The sequence below is a fragment of the Balaenoptera physalus genome, assembly GCF_965194825.1.
Source record: "Balaenoptera physalus genome assembly, chromosome: 4".
NCBI lineage: Eukaryota > Metazoa > Chordata > Mammalia > Artiodactyla > Balaenopteridae > Balaenoptera > Balaenoptera physalus.
The window spans coordinates 59,583,641-59,606,235 of record NC_138891.1 but is presented as its reverse complement, the minus strand read 5'-3'; the positions used below and the strand labels follow the sequence as shown (position 1 = coordinate 59,606,235).

General features: G+C 36.0%; 1 pseudogene across 1 annotated transcript in view; it reads left to right on the top strand.

The window, feature by feature from the left end:
• LOC309660586 (endothelial differentiation-related factor 1 pseudogene) overlaps positions 1–22,595 on the top strand; it is a 150,000-nt pseudogene that overhangs the window by 65,957 nt on the left and 61,448 nt on the right. Inside the window, exon 2 of the transcript XR_014268360.1 lies at positions 8,694–9,179. The product of XR_014268360.1 is annotated as an endothelial differentiation-related factor 1 pseudogene (transcript). The remainder of the gene's footprint in view (positions 1–8,693; positions 9,180–22,595) is intronic.

Genomic DNA, 22,595 nt, shown 5'->3' with positions numbered 1-22,595 from the left:
AATTGCAATGAATCTGTAGATTGCTTTGGGTATTTTAGTCATTTTCACAATATTAATTCTTCCAATCCAAGAACATGGTATACCTCTCCATCTGTTTGTGTCATCTTTGATTTCTTTCATCAGTGGCTTATAGTTTTCTGAGTACAGGTCTTTTACCTCCTTAGGTAGGTTTATTCCTAGGTATTTTATTCTTTTTGTTGCAATGGTAAATGGGAGTGTTTCCTTAATTTCTCTTTCAGATTTTTCATCATTAGTGTATAGGAATGCAAGACATTTCTGTGCATTAATTTTGTATCCTGCAACTTTACCAAATTCATTGATTAGCTCTAGTAGTTTTCTGGTGGCATCTTCAGGATTCTCTGTGTATAGTATCATGTCATCTGCAAACAGTGACAGTTTTACTTCTTCTTTTCCAATTTGTATTCCTTTTATTTCTTTTTCTTCTCTGATTGCCATGGCTAGGACTTCAAAAACTATGTTGAATAATAGTGGTGAGAGTGGACATCCTTGTCTTGTTCCTGATCTTAGAGGAAATGCTTTCTGTTTTTCACCATTGAGAATGATGTTTGCTGTGGGTTTGTTGTATATGGCCTTTATAATGTTAAGGTAGGTTCCCTCTATGCCCACTTTCTGGAGAGTTTTTATCATAAATGGATGTTGAATTTTGTCAAAAGCTTTTTCTGCATCTATTGAGATGATCATATGGTTTTTATTCTTCTATTTGTTAATATGGTGTATCATATTGATTTGTGTATATTGAAGAATCCTTGCATCCCTGGGATAAATCCCACTTGTTCATGGTTTATGATCCTTTTAATGTGTGGTTGGATTCTGTTTGCTAGTATTTTGTTCAGGATTTTTGCATCTATATTCATCAGTGACATTGGTCTGTAATTTTCTTTTTTTGTAGTATCTCTCTCTGGGTTTGGTATCAGGGTGATGGTGGCCTCATAGAATGAGTTTGAGACTATTCCTTCCTCTGCAATTTCTTGGAAGAGTTTGAGAAGGATAGGTGTTAGCTCTTCTCTAAATGTTTGATAGAATTCACCTGTGAAGCCATCTGGTCCTGGACTTTTGTTTGTTGTAAGATTTTTAATCACAGTTTCAATTTCATTACCTATGATTGGTCTGTTCATATTTTCTATTTCTTCCTCGTTCAGTCTTGGAAGGTTATACCTTTCTAAGAATTTGTCCATTTCTTCCAGGTTGTCCATTTTATTGACATAGAGTTGCTTGTAGTAGTCTCTTAGGATGCTTTGTATTTCTGCAGTGTCTGTTGTAACTTCTCCTTTTTCATTTCTAATTTTATTGATTTGAGTCTTCTCCCTCTTTTTCTTGATGAGTCTGGCTAAAGGTTTATCAATTTTGTTTATCTTCTCAAAGAACCAGAAATTAGTTTTATTGATCTTTGCTATTGTTTCTATTTCATTTATTTCTTCTCTGATCTTTATGATTTCTTTGCTTCTACTAACTTTGGCTTTTGTTTGTTCTTCTTTCTTTAGTTCATTTAGGTGTACGGTTAGATTGTTTATTTGAGATTTTTCTTGTTTCTTGAGGTAGGATTGTATTGCTATAAACTTCCCTCTCAGAACTGCTTTTGTTGCATCCCATAGATTTTTGGATCATCGTGTTTTTGTTGTCATTTGACCCTAGGTATTTTTTTGATTTCCTCTTTGATTTATTCTGTGATCTATTGGCTATTTAGTAATGTAGTGTTTAGCCTCCATGTGTTTATGTTTTTTATTTTTTTTCCCTGTAATTGATTTCTAATCTCATAACGTTGTGGTCAGAAAAGATGCTTAATATGGTTTCAATTTTCTTAAATTTACCAAAGCTTGATTTGTGACCCAAGATATGATGTATCCTGGAGAATGTTCTGTGTGCACTTGTGAAGAAAGTGTAATCTGCTGTTTTCGGATGGAATGTCCTATAAATATCAGTTAAATCTGTCTGGTCTATTGTGTCATTTAAAGTTTGTGTTTCCTTATTAATCTTCTGTCTGGATGATCTGCCCATTGGTGTAAGTGAGGTGTTAAAGTCCCCCACTATTATTGTGTTACTGCTGATTTCCTCTTTTATAGCTGTTAGCATTTGCCTTATGTATTGTTGTGCTCCTATGTTGGGTGCATATATATTTATAACTGTATATCTTCTTCTTGGATTGATCCCTTGATCATTATGTAGTGTCCTTCCTTGTCTCTTGTAACATTCTTTATTTTAAAGTATATTTTATGTGATATGAGTATTGATATTCCAGCTTTCTTGTGATTTCCATTTGCATGGAATATCTTTTTTCATCCTCTCACTTTCAGTCTGTATGTGTCCCTAGGTCTGAAGTGGATCTCTTGTAGACAGCATATATATGGGTCTTGTTTTTGTATACATTCAGCAAGCCTGTGTGTTTTGGTTGGGGCAATTAATCCATTCACATTTAAGGTAATTATTGATATATATGTTCCTTTTATCATTTTCTTAATTGTTTTGGGTTTGTTTTTGTAGGACCTTTTCTTCTCTTGTGTTTCCCACTTAGAGAAATTCCTTTAGCATTTGTTTTAGAGCTGGTTTGGTGGTGCTGAATTCTCTTAGCTTTTGCTTGTCTGTAAAACTTTTGATTTCTCCATCGAATCTGAATGAGATTACAAGTAAAAATAAAAATGGCAACTTGGATAGAACTTTTTAAAAAACGCAAAATAGTCTGACTGATGTGAATATGAATATATGAGAGATAGTCATGAGATAATAAACCTATGGGAAAAAAACTCAGAATGTTTTAAAGAACTACATTCAGAGCACACAAAGAAGAGCTCTTGGATGTTAAAATATAATAGCAGAAATTAAAAATTCAATAGAAATTCTTGAGGATAAAGTTGAGGAAAGCTTATAGAAAGTGAAACAGAAAGGTAAAGCTATGGAAGATAAGACAGGCAGAGAATAGGAAAATTAGTGGGGCCAGTCCATCAAATTTAGAAGCAGAGAACAGAGAAAATAGAAGGGAGGAAACTAACACAGAAATAATTCAAGAACCTTCTCCAGAACTGAAGCACAGCATTTCCAGACTGAAATGTCTCACTGTGCCTTCATGATTGTGAATGAGAAAAGCCCACCACAAGACACAGCATTGTGAAATTTCAGGATACTGAAATCAAAATATAAAATAATAAGAAATGTATTCAGATTGAAAGTTCCCGATTCATTGAAAATATCACTAATCAATTTGTCAGTAAGGCATGGAGGTTAAGAGCATGAACTTGCCATCCAGCTCAGCTGAATTCAAATCCCAGACTCTATAGTCACTAGCCCTATAACTCTGGGAAAGTCATTGCAACCCTGTGTCTCAGCTTCCATATCTGTAAAAAAGGAAATTAAAGTAGCACCTACCTTATAGGTTTGTTGTATTACATGAGATAATAAACATAAATACATACAGACGTGTGACTGGTGCATAGTCAGTGCTGAGAAAATGTTAGCCTTTGTTATTGAGCCTCTTATTAACAACTCTAGAAGCTAGAAGACAATAGATCAAAGGCTTCACAATTCTGAGGGTACATGTTTTCTAGTCTAGAATTCTATTCCCAGCCTACTATTACTTAAGTATCAGAGTAAAATTTTTAAATTTTCACAGTGCAAAAAGGTAAAAAAAAAAATTTACCTCTTATGTGCAGTTCCTCAGGAATCTGTGTTCTGCCAAAACAAAGAAAACTAAGAGAGAAAGACATGGAATCCAGGATAAAGGAAATTCCATATGAGAAGTGGAAAGAAAATCCCCAGGATGATGGTGAAAGGAGACCCCCAAACAAGAGCTAAGCTTCAGACATCCAGATGTGGAAAGTGAAAGGCTCATGAGAGACTTTTTTTAGGAGGATGACATTGATGCTTAACGTACATGCATGTACTGAAAGAAGATTTGCACAACTGGGGAAGTAAATAAAAGAACTACAAATACATAGGAAGCTAAGAATGGACAACAATAGCATTACCTAAAAATTTAAAAAAAGAAACAAGGAAACCCAAACTTGTTAAGGAAAAGTAATAACAGTACCCAGTATGACTGAGCAAGGTCTCGTGTTTATATAGTCATAATACTATACACGCTGTAGTGATAATACAAAATTATGATGAAACTCTGTTGAGAAAAAAGGGAAAGAGTAAGGGTGTGTGTGTAAGCTGGGGATAGAGGCAGTGAAAGAAAGCTAAATTGTAATTTTCCATAGTTGGAAGTTAGTATGTAATACGTAAAATTGAAAAATTAAGCTTGTTTGCTTGTTTCTTTGTTTGTTCTTAGATTGGTGGAAGTATGGAGGCAAATATGCTAAGAATCAGTTAAAAGAGCTAAAAGTGGCTACCTCTAGAAATTGGAAACAGAAATTGGAAAGAGGTAGTCAGAGTTCTGCTTTTTTACTGTAATAAGGCTTATACAACAATTTGACTCTCTAAATTATGATCATGTGTAACTGTGATAAAAAATTAGCACTGAATTAAAAAATAAACATTTCCCCCCAAATTAGAGCACAATGAAATTAAATGACACTTGCTCATGATCAGTATTATTATGTAACAAACATCCTTATATCCTCAAATATTAATCTCTGACGATTTATTTTACATAAACATCTAGAAGTAGAATTCCTTTGTTTAAAAAAGTCTATGAACTCTTTAAAGCCTCTTTGTATATATTCCCAAACTATATTCCAGAAAAATTGTATCAAAATACTCTCACAGCAGCAGTAGAGGAGAGTAACTCTCTCAACATACTCTCATCAGCATTAAGTATTAATTTTCAATCAATTTTGTATTTAGTAAAAAGAAAATATAATTTAATTGGCTTATCAAAAGGAAAATTAGATTCTGTTCATATGAATAGCTGCCTAATGGTTAAAAATTTTAGTGACTTCCTGAAGGCATAGCATAGAAGTTAGCCATTAATATCCATCTTTGGGGCTTTTGTCTTTGATTAGGATATTTGGAAGAAAATGTGCCATTACACAAGTTATGTGATACAGACTCTATTATACTTGGTGTCATAAAAATAAGCTTTATTCTGAGCTGAAGGAAATTAATGATCTTAGACTTTAAACATGGCCTTTCATTTTAGAAGTAGTTGAGTATTTTTTGACTATCTTAAATTTATGCAATGCTTCTCTCTTGAAAATATTTATTCAATATTCACTTAACAAACATTGATTAAGTGTATACAGTGTTCTAGAATGTACTAAGTCCTGGGACACAATGGTAAACAGAACAGTTTTTAGCCTAAAAGCTCAATCCTTGTGTAGGATTTACATAACAGGCTCAGAAAGTCAAGGTAATCTCAGCAATTGAGGGAGAAAATTATTTCTGAAAATATAAATGTTTCTATAGTATGAGAAATAGAGGTGAATAACTTGACTTCCTGATTGCCAGCCAAGAGTTCAGTCAACTTAGAAATCACTGCACATGAGAATATTTAAACAAATCACGTTCAGGAGTAGCATATGATTACAATTAAATGTATGGTATGCACATGTGACTCAGACGTCAAGTGGTCTCTATTCAGTTTATAAAACTGGATAGAGAAATCCATCTTCATGTGAAATATATAGAATGTCCACAAACTCTGTTTTATCTTTATACATTCTCTGTAACTTAATTTTTTGTCAGAAGAGAGATTTGATCCTCGTTAAGAAAACACAAAATACTTTTACATGGTCATTTCTGTCTTTGAATTGCATTGTCAATGACACTTTAAAAGAAATGAGACCTGACGCATACTTTAAAATGTCAACATTGAATTATATCACCATAGTAAGAAGGAAAAACCTCACACAATTTTCACCCAGCAGACGTAGACCATCCTGTTGCTCTGCTTCTCAGCCTTAGTGAGTTTCCCATTTGTACAAAAGCTATTTCTGTGACAGAAACATGCCTTCTCTTTATTAGCCAGATCTGGAGTTATAACTCTCATCAAGAAAAAAACAAAAACAAAACAAAACAAAAAAACCCACACTGCTTAGAAGCCATAAGACGGACAGATAAAATCATTTTCATCCTCTACTCTCCTCACAGCACTGTGAGAACTTGGTTTCCCTTTTGAAAAGTGGCTTAGTGATTAGAATGGAGTCAGGTTGTATTTGCAGAAAGACAGATTCATAGGTCACATTACAACAATAGTTGGATAGCGTTATAAACGTCAGGGAGCATAACTCTCCTGTCCCAATGCTAGCGAGTAGCAAGTTAAGGCATCATTATCTAAATGTCTCTGTTATCAAGGGGCCATGGCTCTCAACATGCTTCAGTAAAACAAACTCATAAACATATCCTTCTATTTTTCTAATCATTTCCCTATTTTTATGCTTCTTTATGTGTAGCACTGAAAAAAGAATAGTTTCATAAGTCAGACAGATGTTTCAACCTTGATGCCACTTAATTAACTATGTTAACTTGGGCTTAAACTCTGAAAACCTCAGATCCCTCACCCGTAAAAAGAGTGAAATGCTCTCAAAAGGTAGAACAAAACTCCCCACTCCTTAAGTGTGGGCTGTGCATAATGACTTCCATCTAAAGAGTAAAGTACGGAAAAGAAGAAAAATAACTTTACAGTGGAGCAATCTGACAAGCTTTCCCTCAAGGTTGATATCAACAGTGATGAGTCATATTGATAGTACCTACCCTTGATATCCTGTGCTGAGCATGGCACTTCTCCTCTGTGGTCTTCCTCCCCCAAAACCCATAACCCCTCTAATTATGAGGAAAATCATCAGAAAAACCTAAACTGAAGGGCATTCTACGAAATGCCCTGACCACTACTCCCAAGAAGGTAGAAATGGCATCTTTTCTCATGAATATTTTTAGTTATTACATATTACTTGATGATTATGTATTTTCAAACTATACATTCCCACCCTACTGACTTCAGGCTTGGCCATTTGACTTGCTTTGACAAATGAAATGTGAGCAGAGATGAAGTGTGTCCCTCTGAGCTTCTGTCTTGTGATTTTGGTATGCCGTTTTCCCTCTGAAACCTCCATTAAGGCCTCCCAGTCTGCCAGCCCACAGCCTAAGTGAAGACAATGAGCTGCCCAGCAGCAGTATTACTGTGGCAGGAGAGGGAAATGTCATGTCCTGGGACCCGCAGGAACCCTTAGGACAGACCGCCAAGTGAAGCTTCTTGGCTTTGTGCAGAAAAGAATTCAAGAGTGAGCCAAAGAAAAGCAAAAGTAAGTTTATTTAGAGAGAGACGCACTCCATAGGCAGAATGCAGACTGTCTCAGAAAGTGAAAGTGGCCTCAGGGCAGGGGATTGTCAGTTTTTATGGGCTGAGTGATTTCACATGCTAACAAGTGGGAGGAATATTCTTGTTATTTTGGGGAAAGGTGGGGATTTTCCAGGAATTGGGCCACCACCCACTTTTTGGCCTTTTATGGTCCATCTCGGAACTGTCCGGGGGTAAGGGGGAGTGATTTTTAGTATTACAGCAAAGGTATAATGAGCTAAAGATCAATGACCTGACTGTTCTCGAAGCCATCTTGGTTTCAGCTGGTTCCGGCCAGTTTTTATCGCATCCTAACAGCTGTGACCCTTCTTCATTTATCTGGTGGTTGGGTCCTGCCCCTTCCTCTCCTGTCTCATTACCAAGCAAAGGGCTTGTTGCCTGACACACGTACAAGCAAATACTATGACACCGGCTTTTGAGAAAAGAAAAAACTTTATTGTGAGGACAACCAGCAAGGAGACAGGAGGTACAGTTCAGTTTTGTCAAACTGGGGTTCAGTCAAACTTTTATGAGTTAGGGGAGGAGGGTCGGTATGCAGAAGCCCTGGAGGGACTTTGGAACTTGGCCATTTGCAGTAAGGTACGGTAAAGGGGCTTCAGTCTGGACCCTCCGCTTCTGAAAGGGTTCCAGCGTTCAGGTTCCGGTCACGTCCAGGCCTTTGGTTCCATGGGGGGAGAAACTTTGGTTCTGGGTGTTTTTTGAGGTCAAGATCTTCTCCTCTGCACATGCTTTGGGTTTTGTTCTGTTGTCTCTGAAAAACAACTCAGTATCTTGTTAGAAACAAGATAGGGCCAGTTTGGGGCTGGTTCTGTGGTTACGGCAGTTGACCTATGAGAGACATGTAGTATAAGAGAGAAAGAAATGTTGTGAGTTATTGAGATGGTGGGGTCATCTTATGACAGCAAAACTGAGCTTAAGCTGAGGACCTAGCTCTAATCAAGTAATGAAGTTCATACCTTTTCCCCTTCTCTCCCTTTCTTCCTCCATGTTCCTTCCTGTCTCCTCCATGTTCCCTCCTGTCTCCTCCGCGTTCCCTCCTGTCTCCTCCGCCTCTTCTTCTACCAACTTCTTCTCATGAGACATTAATTACACATTAATTTCTGAGCTTCTCCTTCCTCTAGTAACTACCTTTAGACTTGAGCATTCCAGCTTCTCTTCTTAAATTTGCTTTTAGCTGTTTCTGTCGCTTTCATTTTTCTGGTGTTTTCAACCAGAGGCACCAGTGAATGATTGGAGCTCAGATAAAAATCCCTCTGCTACTCACCTGCCTTGCCCTTTATTCTCCCCACATTGGTGTCCCGATGAAATCAGATTAAAATTAACATCCAGAAACTATTTGGATGGAAAAAGAAACCACCACAAGGGAAATTAGGGGTGTTTTTAAAGAGGTTAGGAGCTGATTATAACCATATAAGTCTAATACATTCTTTTTTTTTTCTTTTAGCATCAGCTACCTCCTGAATCACTACCCAGTTGCCAGCTGCAAGTCCTAGTTCCAAAGTAAGTCTAGCCAAGTCTAAAATTCTAGTTGACTCATCCAACCTTCATGTTCACCCAGGACTTACTTAAGCATCCAAAATAACTTAAAACTTTAGATTCTATCTTCCTAAGATATCTGCATCTGGTAAATGATGCAAAGGCTAAATGGGCAGAAAAGACTCCTCTTAATCATGTATAAGTTCAGTTTCACATGCATGCAACTTATATGGGGGAAAATATCATTAGATTCGCCCAAACTTCACAAAGTTAAACTGTCCAATCAACTATCTTTTCAGGAAGCAAATGTCCACAGCACAAGGCCAGAAGACTCTCTGAAAGGGTAGTGCTGTCAGATAATAGCAGAAGGAGCTGCTATTCTGAAGTCAGGCGCAGTTCACATTAGCTTCAGGATTAATTTCATTGGCACAGAGAGCAAGCTCACTGCCATCAGGTAAGCACACACACAACTTTTTCTAGTCCTGTAAAAAAGAGTAAGGGGGTTGATTTTTCTTCTCAACTTCTATCTTAGAATTCATATTGCCCTCTATGGAGTTCATTTATCTCTCTCATCTGAAGATGTAGGATATGTCTGCACAGGTGGGTGCTCTGGGCATCTAGGAGCCAGATTTGAGGAGAAAGCCAGTCTGCAAAATAGTTGGTTGTTCAGGAGTAGCCTGTGTACTTCCTCCATGAAAAATCCTGTTGGTGCTGCTGTGCTGGGGGTTTAAAAGAAAGTGTAGCACAGGGGTGGGATGTTAGGATACATCTTTCTGGTACAAAAACTTAAATGTATAGTTCAGAAAGAAACAAAATTGTCTGGTTCATTTTGCCACACACAAATGGCATCTAGACAAAATTTGGATCAAGTGGATTTCAAATCCTATTAAGATATGATGGTAATTGAGATTCTATAGCTTTTACAAAGCTGATTAGGTAATTTTCACAATATATAAGAATCTCTGCAGAATTTCCACTACTGTTCCTTTCCAGACTAAGAAAGAAGGAGGTAAGAGGAGAGTGATGGTTGGGGCAATCATTTAATTGCCCTGGAAAACATTTAGTTGCCTTACAGGTTTTATTTCTTTCAGCAAACTGGTCTTTGATTTTTCTGAGCTCACTATGGAAAACTTTGCTGGTCGTCAAATTTCTGTTTTTTCCTATTCTTTGCTCAGTTGTTTTTGTTTGTGTGTGTTTTTAAAGATTGTTTTATAATCTACTTTAAATCTTATTTTTAAGTTTCATTATGGGAACAAGAGCCAATTTGCTAAATTCTTTGTACCTTTTTCATGTACAATGTTCATAACACTGTCTTATATGGATTTTTAAAAATATATTTTTGAACACAGCTTATACTGTCTACTTGAAGAAAGAACAGGAAAGTCTCATATTAAATATTTTGATCACCATATACAATTGCTAGGAAGAAAAAATCAATAGAAACCATTAAAAGTATGTCAAACATAGTAAAAAAAAAAAAAATTACCAATCAAACAGATGGTTATCATCTTGACAGCTTGACACAGAGGTTAAGCCCAGAAAGTATAGCATTTGAATTCATGAAAGAAAGGAATGCACTCTTAAAAATATCAAAAGGTAGAACCCAATACTTTTCAGAATATATTGTTTTGTGTCTTTTTAGGACTTGATGTAATGCACTGATGAGGTCTAAGTTAAACATAATGAATTGCTAATGTGTGTACGTGTGGCTAGGTCATTCATAGAAAACTTTATTATTTGGAAAACTTCAATATTCAAAGATTAGCATATTATATTAAATATGGGGCATGGACAGAGACCAGTGACCCAGGTGAGTTGCTAAATATAAAATTCCCTGGAGTGATTCTAGCTTCTTTGAGTGGTTCTCAGTCTGTGGTTAGACAAGATCTTTGAATTGAAGGAGAATGGAAAAATAGCCTGAGATTTGGGGGACATGGTGAATGCATTTTTTCTTGGAATGTGCACTAGATTGCTTGAGTATATTATTTACTTCCTTGCATACAAAGTTTAGATGTTCCATGTATTTGGGTTTACTTGATAAGTTACATAACATGCATATAATAAAGAAATAATAAATACTAATATAAATACATAGAGAAAAATGTGTTCCAGACATTTGTATTAGACAATGGCATTAGTCACATCATAAGGCTAACGTGTAAATTTAAGTTAAATGTACATATTTTTGTTAATAACTTGCGTCAGTGTTGAATTCTCTTCCCCAACCTCCTCTAACACCCCTCCAAAAAAAAAAAGAAAAAGAGAAAAGAAAAAATTCAGGACTTTTTATCCACTCTACCAGTATTCCAAAGAAATACTTACTTTAACTTAATCATTCTATCACTCGTTTCATTGGAGTAGTGACCCCTCAGCTTTTCATTCCAGGAGCTACATTCTACTCATCCATGATGATATTAGTGTCCTCTTGATGGAATAAAAAGTAATTGGCTCGTTTGTGCCTTGGCTTTGTGCTTCCTCCACCTGGAGTGTCATGGCTCTAAATTTAGTAAATGTTATTCCTTTAAAGCCTAGGTCAGTGGTGTCTCCTTCTTGAAGATTTTGCTGTACAAAGTAGGAAGTTAATAATTCATCTGTTTATTTATATTTATTAAAATGTGGTCAAATATGTAAATATTTCAACCATTTTTTTTCCTTTACAAAATTTATTTCATATTCTAGCTGGTGGTATTGGATTTTAAATTAGCAGGGAATTTCAAATATTTGAATTAAAGCTTCATACTGCCTCTACTAGTTATCAGTTAAAGAGAAAATTCTAGGCTTTTGTATTCCAGTGGTGGTTATTTTTTGTTTTTGCTTTTTGTCTCAGTTTTCTTTCTTTTCTTTCCCAGTACTTTGTGCAGCAGAGTTGGCTTATCTTCATGTGTACCTTATTTTATCATAATTGCTATTTTCTAATCATTCATCCATCTCATGAGAAATTAGTTCATTAATGTATTATAATCATATCTGAGAGCATGTCATATCCAAGAACTGTTCTTATACTCCTTAATTACAGCTCATTTTTTAAACAATGGAAGTAAGCATTTTTACTAAGAGAACTTCGGCTTTTGAGGGTTCTTTTGTTTTGTTTTACATTTAAGACAAACTCTTCTTTTGATTGAAGTATAATTGATATACAATACTGTGTTAGTTTCAGGTATATAGCAAAGTGATTTAGTTATATATATATAATTATTTTAGATTATTTTCCATTATAAGTTATTATAAGGTATTGAATATAGTTCCCTGTGCTATATAGTAAATCCTGTTGCTTATCTGTTTTATGTATAGTACTTTGCATTTGTTAATCTCATACTCCAAATTTATCCCTCTCCCCCTTCTCTTTCCCCTTTGGTAACCATAAGTTCATTTTCTATGTCTATGAGTCTATTTCTGTCTTGTATATAGATTCATTTGTATTATCTTTTAGATTCCACATATAAGTGATATCATATAATATTTGTCTTTCTCTATCTGACTTACTTCACTTGGTATGATATTTTCTAGGTCTAGCCATATTGCTACAAATGGCAATATTTCATCTTGTTTATGGCTGAGTAGTATTCCATTGTATATATTTACCACATCTTAAACCCACTGTCTGTTGATGGGCACTTCGGTTGTTTCCATGTATTGGCTATTAGGAATAGTGCTGCTATGAACATTGGGGGGCATGTATCTTTTCAAATTATGGTTTTCTCTGGATAATGCCCAGGAGTGGGATTGCTGGATCATATGGTAACTGTATTTTAAGTTTTTAAGGAACCTCCATACTGTTCTCCATGGTGGCTGCACCAATTTTAATTCCCACCAACAGTGTAGGAAGGTTCCCTTTTCTCCACACCCTCTGTAGCATTTATTATTTGAAGACTTTTTGATGATGGCCATTCTGACAGATGTGAGGCAATACCTCACTGTGGTTTTGATTTGCATTTTTCTAATAATTAGCAATGCTGAGCATCTTTTCATGTGCCTCTTGGCCATCTGTATGTCTTCTTTGGAGAGATGTCTATTTAGGTCTTTTGCCCATTTTTTGATTGGGCTGTTTGCTTTTTGTTATTGAGTTGTATGAGCTGTTTGTAACCCCTTGTTGGTCACATCATTTGCAAATATTTTCTCCCATTCTGTAGGCTGTCTTTTCATTTTGTTGATGGTTTCTTTTGCTGTGCAAAAGCTTTTATTATTTATTTTTACTTTTATTTCTTTCTCCTTGGGAGACTGATCTAAGAAAATATTGCTATGATTTATGTCCTAGAATGTTTTGCCTGTGTTCTCTTCTAGGAGTTTTATGGTGTCATGTCTTATATTTAGGTCTTTAAACCATTTTGAGTTTATTTTTGTATATGGTGTGAAGGAGTGTTCTACTTTCATTGATTTACATGTATCTGTAAGACAAACTCTTTTAATGTTTTTCTTATCATTTTGGTCATTACTATTACTTCTTATACAATTTTATTTTTATAAATAAGTTGCCTGAGATGGTGACTTTGGCTTCCTGTGAACCATTTATGCTTACTTTCTGGTTTGTATTAAGGTTACCAGACAAGTAACTGCAAATTAGCAAGGTATTAGTACATTAAATATGAAATGAGGTTTTTTAAAAGTGTATGTCAGTGGATGGCATCTGAATTTCTCTTAGGGAGACAAATGTTTTTGAAAAGGAAACTGCCTGTTAGTGTGGAAGATGAGGATGGAGGATTATAGTTTGGAAGGAAATGTATTAAAGTATTAGCTGAACTGTTCATCATGGAAAGTTATCACAAATATGGGGGTTTCAGTGAGGAAGAGAAAAATGACAGAGGTATTAGACAGAAAAAGTGCTCAGATTATATGGCAGAAGACTGGAGCCTAAAGAGAGCAAGTTGGTGAATAATTTCTGCTAACAGGGCTACGGAAAGAGTTTTAAGAAAAGAATTGTCTAATGCTCTGTTTTAAACTGTTTTCTATGTAGTTTTGTGCTGTAACTCCCCTCTTCCATTGCCTTAAAACTTCAGAGGAGTTATCTGTACAAATTGACATTATTCTGGAATCAAAGAAAATCTTTGCCCCTCCCTATTTTTGTGTAAGACAGAGCAAAAAGAATAATCATTGGGGATGAAATAACAGTGAGACCCAGAGTTCAGCTAGAATAGAAAATGAGAACTACGAGTGTCCAGGAAAACACCAGTTAATAGATAACTCTCTGAAGGTGGGGTGGTGGGGAAAGGTGGTGAGTTTTCTACTTCCTAAAAGGATAGAAGTGTTCAGTCAATTTTATTTTAATCTTAAAAAAAAAGCAAGGGCTTCCCTGGTGGCGCAGTGGTTGAGAGTCTGCCTGCTAATGCAGGGGACACGGGTTCGAGCCCTGGTCTGGGAGGATCCCACATGCCGCGGAGCAACTAGGCCCGTGAGCCACAATTACTGAGCCCGCGCGTCTGGAGCCTGTGCTCCGCAACAAGAGAGGCCGCGATAGTGAGAAGCCCGCGCACCGCGATGAGGAGTGGCCCCCGCTTGCCACAACTAGGGAAAGCCCTCGCACAGAAACGAAGACCCAACACAGCCAAAAATAAATAAATAAACTCCAATCTCTAAAAAAAAAAAAAAAAAATGGCACTTCCATTTTAAAAAAAAAAAAAAAAAAGCAAGATTAATTGTGTTAACATTTGGGATACACCTATAAATGATAAATACCAAACCTATGAAAATTATTTTTCTAATTTTTATAGAAGATGTTGCTATCAATGCAAATAAGTTTTTTTTGCCATCTGATTATGTCTTATTTCTTATGTCCTCCATGTGTGGATTGTAAGAAAATCATTATCTTCATTTTCAAAGTGCAGACCTCAGAACATGAAGAGCGTTAAGTGACTTTGAAGGCCAGTCTGTAAGTTAGAAGTGGAATGAAACAGAATCAAAAACCCACATGGCTCAGGTTAAATTCATGATCTGTAAATACTGTGGTGAAAATAGTTAATACTTGGCACTTTACTAGCTATGTGATACTGGGCATTTATCTCAGGAGTGGCATCCTTCATTTTTTTTGTAAAAAAGTAAATATAATATTGAATAGTTTTGAGGATTAAATGACATAACATATGCAAAGCACAGTGCCTACAACCAAATAAGCATTCAATCAATGCTAACATTATTTATTAGTTTGTTCTTTCAATTATTGTTTGGAAAATAAAGATTAATATTAATAAAATTATTCACACTCCTTTCAATTCCTATCATTCCAGAAAGCATTGTTTATAAACATTTAAGGATTTTTGGAACAGAATTTTAAAGCATTCTGGCTTTTCAGCCTACATCAATTTCAATCTCATGGACACTACAAATTTATATTAACTGTATAAGATCTAAAAAGAATCTCAAGTGACCCAAGGGCACTCAGATGCCTCAGATCCTCCTGTTGGTTGATTATCATCCTGGGACCGACTCAGCCTGGGCTCAGGTGTAATCTTCCACAAGTGCCTCAGAAACTGAAAATTCAATAAAAGGAGCCATAGCAGCTGTTGGTACAAGAGCCACAGTCAGAGTCTATATGTCAAATTATAATGCTTCCACCCTTCCTTATTCCAGAAGAAAATTTCTTTGTCATTAAAATTTAAGCATCGGAGTTTAGGACTTCTCCATCTTCTTGAATGTGGCTTGTATATCATAAATTAGAGATGATGGAAGGGATCTTTTATCATTGTAGAAGTCAACTCTTTCTTAAAATTGAGGAAATTGAATCCCAGTGATGTTAGTAACTTGCTCAAGTTCCACAGCAAGTCATGGGTTTCTTTCTAATGAAGTAAAAATAGAAGACTAATACTCACCAAAAATGACAGGTAATTAATTTTTGTTAAAACTTTATTGAGATGTAATTGACATACAGTAAACCCCATATGTTTAAAAATTATAGTTTGATGAGTTTTTACATATGTGTAGACTCATGAAAGCATCACCACAGTCAAAATAATGAACATATCCATCACCCCAAAAAGTCTCTTTGTAATCTTTTCCTCCTGCTCCTCCTTGGTCCCTGCCATCCCACCCCTGTTGTCCCAAAGCAACCACTGATCTGCTTTCTATTATTATAGTGTAATTTGCATTTTCTAGAGTTTGTATGAATAAAATTACATAGTATCTATATTTTGTCTGGCGTTTTTCACTTCAAAAAATTATTTTGAGGTATATCCCTGTTTTTGCATATATCAGTGGTTGTACCCTCTTGTTGCTGAGAAGTATTCCATTCTATGGCTATACCACAATTCGTTTATTCATTCACCTAGTAGACAGGTGGTAATGTGAACATATGGGTTATTTCCAATTTGGGGCTACTAAAAATAAAGTGGCTATGAGTATAGTGTGTAAGTCTTTGAGTCAACATTTGCTTTTGTTTTTCTTGGGTAAATACCTAGGAGTGAGTGAAATGTTTGAGTAGTATGGTAGGTATGTATTTAACTTTTTTTAAAAATTTATTTATTTACTTATTTATTTTTGGCTGCGTCAGGTCTTTGTTGCTGCACACGGGCTTTCTCTGGTTGCGGTGAGCGGGGGCTACTCTTCGTTTCGGTGCGCGGGCTTCTCATTGTGGTGGCGTCTCTTGTTGCAGATCTCTAGGCGTGCGGGTTTCAGTAGTTGTGGAACGCGGGCTCAGTTGTTGTGGCTCACGGGCTCTAGAGCGCAGGCTCAGCAGTTGTGGCACACGGGCTTTGTTGCTCCACGGCATGTGGAATCTTCCTGGACCAGGGCTCAAACTGGTGTCCCCTGCATTGGCAGGAAGATTCTTAACCACTGCGCCACCAGGGAAGTCCCAACGTATTTAACTTTTTAAGATACTACCAAACTATTTTCCAAAGTAGTTTTATCATTTTACATTTCCACCAGCAGTGTGTGAGAGTTCCAGTTGCTCCATGTCTTCACCAACATTTTGCATAGACAATCTTTTTTTATTTTACCATTCTAGCAAATGTGTAGGGGTATATCATTGCAGTTTTTATTTCCATTTCACCAATGGCTCATGATACTGAGCATATTTCTGTGTGCTTATTTGACATCTATATATTGTCTTTGATGAAATGTCTATTAAAATCTTTTTGCCCATTTTTAAATTGGGTTGTTTTATCTTCTTTTTACTGGATTGTAAGAATTCTTTATATATTCTGGATAAAAGGCCTTTTCCAGGAACTTTTTATTGCTTTATCCCACTGGTGAGAACATCCAGTACACTGTTAAAAAGAAGTAGTGAGATAAGACATCCTTACCTTGTTCTTGACCTTAGGGGTAAGTCTTTCACCACTAAAATGCCCTTTATCAGGTTGAGGAAGTTCCCTTACACTTACTGAATAAGACTTTTTTTTTTTTTTTTAATAGGACAGAATTCCCTTGGTACCACAGGAGAGAGCTCAGCTGTGAAATTTAGGCATAATTCCCCACAGGACTAAAACCCCTATATGCAAAAGTGAAAGTCAGAGGCATGTTTTGGAATCAAGCTGTACTGACCACACAGGAAGCACATTTTTGCCTCTAAGAGGAATGAAAAATACTAATATGTGTGCCTGTGTTCTTTCTATGCTTATGTTGGAACTTAATAGTTGATCACAGCATTCGTTACTGGGGAACCCAAATGCAAACACAGAAACCAGGTTATCATAGGGTCTGGGTAGCTACTAGAGTTGGAATGTATGATGAGTATTTTCATCCCTATCCTGCAATATTTATACATAAAACATAAAGAATAAAAAATCCAATTAAGTGACATAGTGTGGATGTGGATATAATATCACTTGGTATCTGGATATTGTCAGTAAGCAACTTTAGAGAATTATCTTACAGCTTTGGGAGCCTTTTCATAACTATTCCTCCATACAGTCTTGTGGAGAAGGCAGGGATTTGGAGAGGCTGAATGATTTATAATACTGTAGGACCATAGGATGTTCCAGAAGGAAAGTTCGTTTGAGATCATCTAACTCAGAAAATTTCAGACTTTTCTGTTCCTAGCTTTAAAACATGTTCTTTTAAAGAACTCCATAGAAAAGTTCACTACATAAGCCAGCTGAAAGTAGGACTGTTGTAGTCTCCCCATGCCCCATCCCTTTGGAGCCCTTGAGGTATCTCAATGAAAAATGCTAAGGCTCCGCTGAGCGAAGTTTCAAAACCACTGATCTCATCCAACTTTCACTTTATGGATGTTGAAGTATAAGGAGTGATACAAAGTACCTAAGATCACCAGGTAGAGAATAACAAAATTGAGACTTGAAGACAAATCACTTGTTCCTGGTCTGATATTTTCTTCTGCACCATGTGCACACAAAGAAAATATTTTGATTATATGTACATGAGTCATTAATGATAATAATAAAACTGCATAGCCACATAATACTTCACAAAGCACTCTCTCATTTATATCTCATTTGGCTCCCATAGCACCTTCATTTACAAATTAAGAAACTGAGGCTCAAAGAGAAGTAATTTGCCCAAAGTTAGAGAGCTGCTATGTTGTTAGGTTGAGACGCAAGCACAACTTTACCTATACTTAGGTTAGTGTACCATGTGCTCTGTACCCACAGAAATTTAGGGCTCACAGCCTTCTGCAAAGCTCCAGGCTCATATATCCCACCACTGAGTTATTTCCATCTTCATCTTCAGTGCCCCACAGGTATCCCCAACTTGTCACATCCAAAGTGGAACTAACATATCTGCTACCCCTCAAACACATGTAGATGGGTCCTGGACATCTGTACTTTTAAAAATCTCCCCAGGCAGTACTAATGGGCAGCTGGGATGGTGAACCACTGGCCTAGAGAATAGAACCCCAGCCCCTTAGCACAGCACACAAAGCCTCTATAATAATTCCAGTGTGATAAATCCAATCTGATCCTCCACTACTAGGAGCCTGATACTTTGTGGTCCAGGATCATAATATCTACCATTTACTGAACTTGATACATTCTTTCACCCTTCTGTACAATGTTCCTTCCTCTCTTTCCATATACCTAACAAACTTTTTTTCATCCTTTATGACCCTGCTCAAGCAGTGTCTCTTGGGTGAAGATTTCCCTGACCTCTCCAGGCAAAGTTCATGGTTCATTCTTTTGGTACCATTTTACCATGCATATTATTCTATTATTGTATTTATAATAGTGACTTATTTAAACAACTGTTTCCCTTTTGGAATGTTGGCAGAGCCATGTCTTATTCATATTTTTTGCATAATGGGGCTGGAGTTTGTCTATGCCACAGTTTCTCATCCCCCGGCCTTTGACTCAGGACAAATGTTCCTGATTTTGTAGGACCATTCTTTCTCTTATATATAAAGGAACCATGAACATAGGTCACGAGCATCTCCTGCATATCATCTGTAACAGAATTGCAGCGATTGGCAGCAAAAGCAAATAAAGTCAGCAATCTAGAGATCAATGACCACAGCCTAAATCACTGTTGGTTGACTAATTAAATAACAGATAGATTTGTGCATCCATTGTATGCTTGGCACTATGCTAGGCATCCTAGTATTGCAACAGCAGGTAATCTGTGCCTGAAGTTGCTAACTCTCTATTTTGTCCTCTTGACTTATATGAAGGACTTGAGGTATATCAAGCATATTTGCAGCTTAACTGATGAGTAGACAGAGCAGGTAACATTTACCGCCCAAAACCTTAAAATAAGAAGAATAAGCAATACATTATGTGATTTGTTTATAGGGGTCTTCTCCAACCTTCTGGTGGATGCCTACAATTCCTCCATTAGAGACTCATCTTGTTAATATAAGGGTTTGACCCCTGTTAAAATGCAAATAACTTCAGGAAGGAAAACATTAAGTTGTTTTTAATTAATTATGTATCCCTGTTAATAAAATACATAGGAGTAGGTTTTTAGGAAGACAGAGGATGAGAGCAAGAGGGAGTGTAGGAAAAAGGCATTGGCAGGTGGGTAAAAAGCTGAGGAACTGAATGCTGAGAAAATGTGCAATTCCACAGGGCTGAGTCAAATAACTTATGAATTATTGTTTTGGATGAGCAAAATTAAGGTAGATTGTTATATAAAAATAGAAGAATACTAAAATTTAGCTATTTCTAATAATTTTCAGATATTTCTGTATTAATATAAAAAGTAAATGTGTACTAGAGTGAAGAAATCAAAAGGTTATTGATAATAAAGCCACAGTGTCAGAAACAAGCAAAATATCCAGTGATACGGACAGTTCAATAAATTATGTACTTGCATTACAAATGATGTTCTAGAACAGTTTATCATTTCTTAAGAGGTTATAGGATAAGAAAGATATTCAGGATAAATAGTGAAATAAAAAGTCCATGTTATAAAATAATATATATGATCCTGTATTTGTGAAGAATATATGTGCATACACATGTATACATAGAGAAAAGGACCTAACCCTGATGTTCACAGTGCCTATCTTTGCAGGGTAGGAGGAGACTATGAATATTCCTTTTAAGAAAATAAGAAAAATTTGCTTATCTATGTTCTTTAATTTTGTTTTGAACTGCAATTTTAAAAGTATAATAAACTTTTTAAAGGAAGTCCAGTAGAAGTTATAAAATTCAAATGTGTTTTGTCAGATCACACTGGATTATTAATTATAAGGGAATATGGGGGTGAACATGTGCATATGAGTACATGACTGAGGGCCCCATTGAGGATTCTGTAAAGCAGAGCACTGCCAAAGTTGGCCAGAGGATCACTATATGCAAGATCCTGCTTACATGACAGAAACAAACAAACAAACCCAGAGCATCCACATAATTAAAAACTATTTAAAGCCAAATAAGATTTTGCAAGATGAAGAGTTTCATTCATGAAAATAAACACCTGTGTTAATGACAATGAAAATTCAAGAACACTTGACCATTGAAGATACTATTAAGAAATAGTGCCAAGAGCCAAAATGAATGACTTACAAATGTGAGGAAAATTGCTTATGTAAAGTAAAACTTAAAATCCTAGTCACACACTAATAGAAACCATAAAAACAAATAGTAAAACAAAAAAATTGCATGAGAACATGTCTTCATTATGACATTTAATCCACTTGTAATGCAGTTCACCATGTCCATCTGTACTTGTTTTATTTCTTCCCCCTCCTTGAATTCTGAGGATAAGATTTTGGGAGCCCATTCTACTTTCTCCAGTAATTAATTCAAGGAAACAGTAGATCAGAGATTAAAATCTCCTCACATAGTTCTTGGGTTCTCATTTCTTTATCAAGCTTACTGAATGTCAGTGGCATTATTAAACACAAAAGTCTAACTTTTCCAGTAACTTTTAAAATGCCGGCTGCAAGGAGAATCAAAATTAACGAAAGAAAACAACTCAGAAACAATACAAAGAACTCTGTGGTTCATTACCACTAGGAGGAATTTAAATGCCACATGCAAATATCAAATGACATTTACAAAGCACATACCCTGTCTAATTCTTCTGTGAGCTAATTCTGTAATTACAGATTTTATACTTTCCAACAAGATCACTGTAGAGAATACAGCAGCCAGGAAAATTTCAATCATAGTGTAAAAGCCACAAAGAATTGCTGAAACTATCACCCACTCAGATTTAAAGTTCAGAGGGTTGATTCTGCTAATTACTGACTGACTTATCCTTTTCCTCCTTAAGAATGAATGTCAGAGTTGGGTACCTATATACAATAAATATTCATATCTACTTCTATATCTATATCTGCATATGCATCTCTATATTTGCATATCTGTATATCTAATTTGGGCTTCAGTCTGACATATTGAGTAATTTGCTGCTATGAAAAATTAGGATTACTAACTCTGTAACCAAAGACAATACGTTTAAAAAGCAAAAGCCATACTCTAAAACAGTTCTGTTTTAACAGAACATTCTGCAATGATGGAAATGTTCTATACCTGCACTGTCCAACACACTATAGCCACTAGCCTCTAGCCTCATGTGGCTACTGATCATTTGAAATGTGGTTAGTGTGACTGAATAACTGATTTAATTTATTTTCTTTTATTTTAATTAAATAGCCAGATTTGTCTATTCACTACGATATTGGGCAGCTCTGAAGAAGCTCATGAAATGATAGTGATGAAATGTGATCCAAGTAAAATAGCCTTCATTTGCTTACCAACTGCTTGCATATGAACAAGCTAAGCTTCTCTTCCCTTCTATAGAATTAAGCCATCTGCCAGGATTGATGACAGGGAAAATGGGTAGAAGACACACAAGCTATTTGGGATGTTTAGGATGTTTCTTGAAGGTGGAGATAATACTATTTATCTCTGTATATGCAGTAGATAGCACAGTGCCTGGAAAGAAATAGGTGGTCAGTGTTCGTTTTTTAATATTGGGTTGGCCAAAAAGTTCATTTGGGTTTTTCTGTAAAATGTTATGGAAAAACCTGAATGAGCTTTTTGGCCAAACCAATATGCTTAAAAAGGTGCTTTTATTTATCAAAATGGGAGCTATATCGAGGCATCTGAATTCTAAAATTATAAAACATATAAAACAAACAATTGACTGGGTTCTGTTGTCCATCACTTGCATTAGACTAAACTTTGGCTGTAGGTATATACCCTGTAAATATTACCATGTTGAAAATTAGACATTTAAAACTTTACTACTGTTAAAATACACAGAATGTCTTCATAAAAATATCTTCACAAAGATATGATTTATTTTTTCTTGATTTTTTTTCACACCTGTATAAGAAATGGCTATATGAGCCAGGCGCCCGCTCGCACGATGCCCACTGCACCACTCTGACTGGGCACAGCTGCTGCCTTTGATATCTTTTTATGCCCATTATATAAGTGACAAGGATGATACCTTTCTCTCCAGCTTGCATAACCAGATAGGGAGAGCTGCCATTTACTTACATGCATGCCGTGTGGCTGACAGGGTCTTGGTGCTT